At 23.7% G+C, this 8,380-nt stretch overlaps 1 protein-coding gene across 1 annotated transcript in view; it reads left to right on the forward strand.

The window, feature by feature from the left end:
* The first annotated feature begins 7,726 nt into the window (after positions 1–7,726).
* LOC111680491 (brain-enriched guanylate kinase-associated protein) overlaps positions 7,727–8,380 on the forward strand; it is a 45,638-nt gene continuing 44,984 nt past the window's right edge. The window contains exon 1 of the mRNA XM_046952836.1: positions 7,727–7,786. The gene's annotated coding sequence lies outside the window, so the exon portion shown is untranslated. The remainder of the gene's footprint in view (positions 7,787–8,380) is intronic.

Genomic DNA, 8,380 nt, shown 5'->3' on the forward strand with positions numbered 1-8,380 from the left:
CTGAACTAGAACTGAACTAGAACTGAACTAGAACTGAACTAGAACTGAACTAGAACTGAACTAGAACTGAAATAGAACTGAACTAGAACTGAACTAGAACTAGAACTAAAATAGAAATTAAATATAAACTAACTAGAACTGAACTAAATCTTACATCTGCCATTTACGACATTGTTCCCTAAAGTATTTGTATTAAGCATTTTCTAACTCACACCATAACATGTACGTTTTATATCACCTTTAGTTAGTTAACTGCCTTTGCTAAAAGCTATAAAGTTGAAAAAAGCTGAAAGAATAAAAATAAACCATAAATTATATATTAAAAAAATAGTTTAAAAAACTCACTACTTAGTATTATCATACAGCAATATTGTAACAGTAGTTTATTTTCTATTCTTTTTCGTAATGTTTTATTTTCCATCGCATTTGTTATTGTTGCTTTTTGGTATTTTTAACATTTTACATGTTTAACTTTGTTGTATGTTATATGTTTCAGTCGCAACTTTTGTTTTGTATTTTACCTTCTTATGGGTGTCATAAATTATCATACAAAGTACTTTTTGCTGCACACAACGAAACAAAAAAATTTGTACCCATCTGTTGTCTAGAGTTTGGGTTCTTTCAACAAGCGCGTTTTTTTTTTGGTTTAAGAAACCAAGAAAATAATAAGGAAAAATGTAAAGTAAAGCAATGAACTGGTTTAAGCCACGTCAAATAGTTAAATCGTTATTAAATGTTAAATTTTATACAGTTATGGGCATTATCTGAAAATTGTTAGACGGGTGTATAGGTAATAAAATATTGGCCGGTGTGAATAGTAATAATATACTTTTTGTTATAGTTTTGCAAAAAATTTGGTTTTTCGTTGTTTTAGTAGATAGTTTAATTATAAATGTTGCCCATCACTGTTTTTAGTAGATATACACACACATGCATAGAATGTTAGTATTTACGCGAATGTGTCTTGTTTGCTGTAATGGCGTATGATTAATATGTAAATAATATTAAGTATACTTACGACTTACTACTGGTACGTTTTCTAGTTTATGTACGTGCAGAAAATTTCCACATTAAAAAAAAGATCCTTTTATCTTGTATATATTTAAATACATATTTCTTTGTTATGCAAGTTTTGAGTATTTGGTATAACATTTTTGGTAGAATTTATTTTGAAGAAAAGAAATTTTAACATTTAATATATGGTATTTAAAACTTTTGCCTTTATTAAATTATGTATTAAACATTTTTAAGTTACATAACATGACAAGGGTGTAAATAGCCAGAAACAAGTGTAAAACCAGAATAGATTGAAAGTTGTTAAATAGTGATTTATTTAATATTATAAATAAAAAAAAATTTCAAAAATTCCAACTTTATGTTAATCAATAATATTCGCTAAATAAACAATAAAATATACCTTTTATTTAAAAAGGTCGCCTTAAGTTCCCTACTTCCCCCAAACGCTCCCACTCCATAGCAACATGTATAAACTTCCTCTACTTCTACCACATTAATGATTTCATTAACAACTTATAGAGCGAACCAAATAGTTCTTTATTCATTGTTAAGTCGTCGTCTCCCACTTTTATAATTATAATGGACAAATAATTTGAAATAAAAGCGTAATTATGTTTGTAACTGAAAACAATAACAAAACCTATAAAAAATACACAAAACACAAATTTTGTAAAACTTACTTCGTTTTATGAGCTTCCCCTCTTATGTTTCTACCTTTTTATTGTTCGGTAAATGAAATATTCTTTTTGAGAAAAATACAATAAACAAACTATTGCCGACAATAAATAACCATGGACTTTTTCAATAAAATACGTCATACTTTTATACAATGTTTTTGTGAATCAGCATGACATCAACAACATACACACCCAAAAAGAATATTGTACTAAACTACTTGCAAGGCTTCAACTACCATTCCAGTTCAGTTTTAGTTTTAGTTCTAGTTCAGTTCTAGTTCAGTTCTAGTTCAGTTCTAGTTCAGTTCTAGTTCAGTTCTAGTTCAGTTCTAGTTCAGTTCTAGTTCAGTTCTAGTTCAGTTCTAGTTCAGTTCTAGTTCAGTTCTAGTTCAGTTCTAGTTCAGTTCTAGTTCAGTTATAGTTCAGTTCTAGTTCAGTTCTAGTTCAGTTCTAGTTCAGTTCTAGTTGAGTTCTAGTTCAGTTCTAGTTCAGTTCTCGTTCAGTTCTACTTCAGTTCTACTTCAGTTCTAGTTCATTTCTAGTTCAGTTCTAGTTCTAGTTCAGTTCTAGTTCAGTTCTAGTTTAGTGCAGTGCTAGTTTAGTTAATAAAGAAACATTTTTGAAAAATAAAGTTTAAAGCAGAATTTTTTTCAATGGAAAACTTTCTTGAAAGAGAAGATAAATCCTTTAATTTATTCTAATAACTACATTCAGTGTCCTTTTTTCCATCTCTCTCGATATTAATTTCCTCTTAAGTTATTAAATTTTTTTTTAAGACAACATGCTGCAACATAACGCTTCTTTTCAACATGTGTACACAGATATCGTTTTTGCTCTCAACATCTTGTTTGTCATTCTAAAAACTTCATATGTTTGTTAACTTTAATTCAATGAAAAACTTCTTTTCTACATATCAAAATTTCTACGGTTTTTCATTCGTTTACTATTTATTTTCTTTTTCTTTTTTTTGCCATATTTTCCCTCGGCATCTTATCTTGTGTTAAAGTTAAAGCTCATACTATTCCATGATGCTCTTACTTTTGTAAGGATTTTCTTAAGAAACGTAAGAAACTATCTTTTAGTTTTATTCCTCTTCGCTCGCAGGATAGAAATTTTTGAAATTCACAGACACATTGTGGTTTTGCTGGCGCTTTACAGTTAAAATTTTAAAGAAAACTATTTGTAAAGACTTTTTCATTCTTTATAATTCATATATGTTGGGTTTTCCCTTATTGCTGCTATCTCATGGCTGAGAAGTTTAAGATGTTGAGGAGTAAACATGTACATATGAGTGTATTGGTTGTAATGGGAATGGGTAGTAAGTGTTGGGTGAATGGGTTTTTTTTGGTTAAAGTAAATGTGGTCAGTAAAATGAAAGCTGAAGTAATAGTTGATAAAACGGTTTTATTATTAAATGATATATGAAGTGGTAAAATGGAAAAATCATTTTGAAATGGGAATATCAATAAGAAAATTGAGTACAGAGTGAATAATAGAACTTTAACAGTGATTTGTTTGGCATTAAATATTTAAGAATTTGTGTTGCAATATTCTAAGACTAGACATAATCTGGGAGAGAAAGAGACAACGCACCCCTCAACGAATTTTCAGAGTATTTCGAAAAAAAATATAAAAATATAATGTTCTATAAAAAGTAATGAGATAAATTTGCAAAAAGAAAATATAGAGAAATGGAAATTTTTTCAAATGTTTATAAAGATATTTTTTTTTCGAAAATGTTCTTCAAATGTTGAATGTTCTCAGAAATTTCCTATAAAAAGAAAAATTTCTGAGAAATTTATCACAAAAAGAGAAATCTTTCGAAAAAGGTAAATAGAGACTAACTTCAAAGTTTTTTTAATAAAAATATTGTTTTCTATAAAAAGAGAATTTTTTCGTATTTTTTTAAAAAAGATAATTTTTTTGTAAATTTACTATAAAAAGATAAATTTTTTAAAAGATTTTCTATTAAAAGAAAAACATTTCTATTAAAAAATAAATTTTTCCAAAATTTTCTATTAAAAGAGAAAATTTTCGATTAAAAGAGAAAACTTTCTATTAAAAAAAGAAATTTGTCGAAAACTTTCTATTAAAAAAGAAATTTTTCGAAAATTTTCTATTAAAAAAGAAATTTTTCGAAAATTTTTTTATTAAAAGAGAAATTTTTGAAAATAATCTATTAAAAGAGAAATTTTTCGAAAATATTCTATTAAAAGAGAATTTTTTTGAAAATATTCTATTAAAAGAGAAATTTTTCAAAAAATTTTTTATAAAAATAGAAATTTTTCGAAATTTTCTATTAAAAGAGAAATTTTTCGAAAATTTTCTATTAAAAGAGAAATTTTTCGAAAATTTTCTATTAAAAGAGAAATTTTTCTATTAAAAGAGAAAATTTTCGAAAGAGAAATTTTTTGAAAATTTTCTATTAAAAGAGAGATTTTTCGAAAATTTTTCTAATAAAAGAGAGATTTTTTGAAAAATTTTCTATTAAAAGAGAAATTTTTCGAAAATTTTTCTATTAAAAGTGAAATTTTTCGAAAATTTTCTATAAGAAGAGAAATTTTTCGAAAATTTTCTATAAGAAGAGAAATTTTTCGAAAATTTTCTATAAGAAGAGAAATTTTTCGAAAATTTTCTATAAGAAGAGAAATTTTTCGAGAATTTTCTATAAGAAAAGAAATTTTTCGAGAATTTTCTATAAGAAGAGAAATTTTCGAAAATTATCTATAAGAGAAATTTTTCGAAAATTTTCAATAAGAAGTGAAATTTTTCGAAAATTTTTCTATAAGAAGTGAAATTTTTCGAAAATTTTTCTATAAGAAGAGAAATTTTTCGAAAATTTTCTATAAGAAGAGAAATTTTTCGAAAATTTTCTATAAGAAGAAAAATTTTTCGAAAATTTTCTATAAGAAGAAAAATTTTTCGAAAATTTTCTATAAGAAGAGAAATTTTTCGAAAATTTTCTATAAGAAGAGAAATTTTTCGAAAATTTTCTATAAGAAAGAAATTTTTCGAAATTTTCTATAAGAAGAGAAAGTTTTTCGAAAACTTTCTCTCCCTATCTCCATAACTGTTCATGTCTGTGCCAAAATAAAATATCAACAAAGCTGTCATTTTAATTTCCTTTTGAAATGTCAAAGGTTATTTCTTATAATTTAAATCTGACATTCGCAAAAAATATTTCTTCCACGTCATGGTGTTGTTGTCAGTTTTTGATATATTTTTTGAACTCTTTAAAGTAAATTTTTCTAGTTTATTGTTTTTGTTGAGTTTTGCGGTTTTTTTTTATTAAAGAGGGGTTAGATGAATGGTTGGTGGTGGGGTGTCTGGAGTTTTGTGATTGTTTGCTGGTTGTGCTTGTGCTTAATGATAACAAATATTTGTCCATTCTTTGTCTCTGGTGAGACCAGCAGCATACTTCTGTTGACACTTGTTGTCGCTTTTGTTGTACAATAATTCAATGAAATTAATTTATGTGTGCGAGAGGAAATAAAAAAAGAGTGTGAGAATTTAGTTTCAGCAATAGTTCAGCATCATAATTTTATATTAAAATATAAATAAATATTTATTTTATGGTTTGAGTAAGTCCGTCTGTCTTCTCTTTTTTTTGTATACATACATATATGTATGTATGTATTTCTGTTTTGTAAATAAAGTGACGTTTTCTGTCACTGATAACAAAATGTGGTTTTCATTTAATAAATTGTATTTCATTTTATTTTTTTGTTCTTTATTAAATATTTAGAATTACTATGGGCTTATCTATTTTGGTAGCATTATACTCATTTTATTTTTCTACAACTCATAACGAGTATTTTGTTTAAATTTTTTTTAATATTTATTTTATTCATTTTATTCATTTTGTGAGTCTTTTTGTTTTTATTTTAACAACAACAATAATAATAATAATATTAATGTCGTTGTCATTGTGCTGATTACACATTTGTTCAGTGTTCTCTGTTGAATTTTACTGATAATTATGATAATGTTTAAGTAGTTGTTGTTGTTATATTTCTTTGCGCTGCTTGTACCCTTTGATTCTGTAAGTAATTGGCAGAAGAGGTATAGTTGGTTAGTCGTTCAATTGGAAAAATTAAAATCTAAATTTTAAAACATTTTTTAAAAAAATATAAATTTTTTTATAAAAGAAAAATGTTTCGAAAATTTTCTATACAATTTTTTCTATAAAAAGCGATCTTTTCCGAAAACTTTCTATTAAAAGAGTTAAAAAAGGAAAAATTTCTAAAAAAATAGACATTTTTGGAAAACTTTCTATAAAAAGAGAAAAGAGAAATTTTTCTAAAAACAAGATTTTTTTAAATTTTCTATAAAAAGAGAAATATTTCACAGATTCTCTATAAAAAGAGTAATATTTTGAAAAAGATCTGTAAAAACAAAATATTTCGAACAAAAAAATTCTATAAAAACAAAATATTTCGAACAGAATTCTATAAAAAGTGAAACTTTTCGAAAATTTTTCTATAAAAAAGAGAATCTTTTGGAAATTTTTTGAAAATTTTCTACAAAAAGAAACATTTTCGAAAATTTTTTACAAAAAGAGAAATTTTTCTACAAAAAGAGAAATTTTTTTATAAAAAGAGAAATTTTTCGAAAATTTTCTATAAAAAGAGAAATTTTTTATAAAAAGATACATTTTTTATAAAAAGATACATTTTTTATAAAAAGATACATTTTTTATAAAAAGATACATTTTTTATAAAAAGATACATTTTTTATAAAAATGTTTCGAAAATTTTCTGTAAAAAGAGAAATTTTTCGAAAATTTTCTATAAAAAGAGAAATTTTTCGAAAATTTTCTATAAAAAGAGAAATTTTTCGAAAATTTTCTATAAAAAGAGAAATTTTTCGAAAATTTTCTATAAAAAGAGAAATTTTTCGAAAATTTTCTATAAAAAGAGAAATTTTTCGAAAATTTTCTATAAAAAGAGAAATTTTTCGAAAATTTTCTATAAAAAGAGAAATTTTTGGAAAATTTTCTATAAAAATAGAAATTGTTGGAAAATTTTCTATAAAAATAGAAATTTTTCGAAAATTTTCTATAAAAAGAGAAATTTTTCGAAAATTTTCTATAAAAAGAAAAATTTTTCGAAAATTTTCTATAAAAAGAAAAATTTTTCGAAAATTTTCTATAAAAAGAAAAATTTTTCGAAAATTTTCTATAAAAAGAGAAATTTTTCGAAAATTTTCTATAAAAAGAGAAATTTTTTTTGAAAATTTTCTATAAAAAGAGACATTTTTTTGAAAATTTTCTATAAAAAGAGAAATTTTTTTTGAAAATTTTCTATAAAAAGAGAAATTTTTTTTGAAAATTTTCTATAAAAAGAGAAATTTTTTTGAAAATTTTCTATAAAAAGAGAAATTTTTTGAAAATTTTCTATAAAAAGAGAAATTTTTGCAAAATTTTCTATAAAAAGAGAAATTTTTGGAAAATTTCCTATAAAAAGAGAAATTTTTCGAAAATTTCCTATAAAAAGAGAAATTTTTCGAAAATTTTCTGTAAAAAGAGAATTTTTTCGAAAATTTTCTGTAAAAAGAGAATTTTTTCGAAAATTTTCTGTAAAAAGAGAAATTTTTCGAAAATTTTCTGTAAAAAGAGAAATTTTTCGAAAATTTTCTATAAAAAGAGAAATTTTTCGAAAATTTTCTGTAAAAGGAGAAACTTTTCGAAAATTTTTTATAATATGAGAAACTTTTCGAAAATTTTCTATAAATAGAGAAAATTTTCTATAAAAAAGAAAGGGTTCTCAGCAATTCGTCTAAGCCCATTAAAAAATCATTTACAGTTATTTATTTAATCACAGCGTCTCTGTGTGTTAGTGTTGGTGTTGCTCTGATGTTGATGATCCCCTTAATAATTTGCATTCAACAGATTTGATTAAAAAAACTCAGTATGTTTTTGTTCTTTTAATATTAAAATACAACATTTTTTTAAATTTTTTCCGTTTACAGTTAAATAAAAATTTGTGTATAAAATTTACCTTAAATTAACTTTATGTATAAAATTTTAGTTTTTTTATAAATACAATAAAATTCTAGAGATTTTTCTCTTAATTAAGGTGCTTTTTAAATAAGTAAATATAAAATAATATGCACCATCATGATAAATTTAAAAAATTATTGATAATAAAGTGCAGAATATTTAATAATGTTAATAAGGAATAAATAAATATCGGTATCTTAAGCTGAAATAAATGTCAATATTATGGCGACTATACAAATGAAGTGTCCTCAATGTTTAATATTATTTTACTTATTGTTTTTTATTTCATATTTAATCTTTTTTACTTTTCTCTTATTTTCTCAGTTTATAAGTACAAATCGTAAAATTTTAACGGCATATTTATTGTTAACGGTTATTAATTTTTATTAACGGTGTGTTTCTTTTATTTGTTTTAAAATAAACTATAAAAATATCATTATAATTGCACATTACTGGCGAACACTTCAAAGAAAACTTAATAAAAAATAAATTAAAATTAATCATAGAACAATTATAAAATGACATATGAAGTAGTGCGAAATAAAAGAACTAGAACTGAACTAGAACTGAACTAGACCTGAACTAGAACTGAACTAGAACTGAACTAGAACAGAACTGAACTAGAACTGAACTAGAACTGAACTAGAACTGAACTAGAACTGAACTAGAACTGAACTAGAACTGA

This window comes from Lucilia cuprina, chromosome 5 (genome assembly GCF_022045245.1).
Source record: "Lucilia cuprina isolate Lc7/37 chromosome 5, ASM2204524v1, whole genome shotgun sequence".
Taxonomy (NCBI): Eukaryota; Metazoa; Arthropoda; class Insecta; order Diptera; family Calliphoridae; genus Lucilia; species Lucilia cuprina.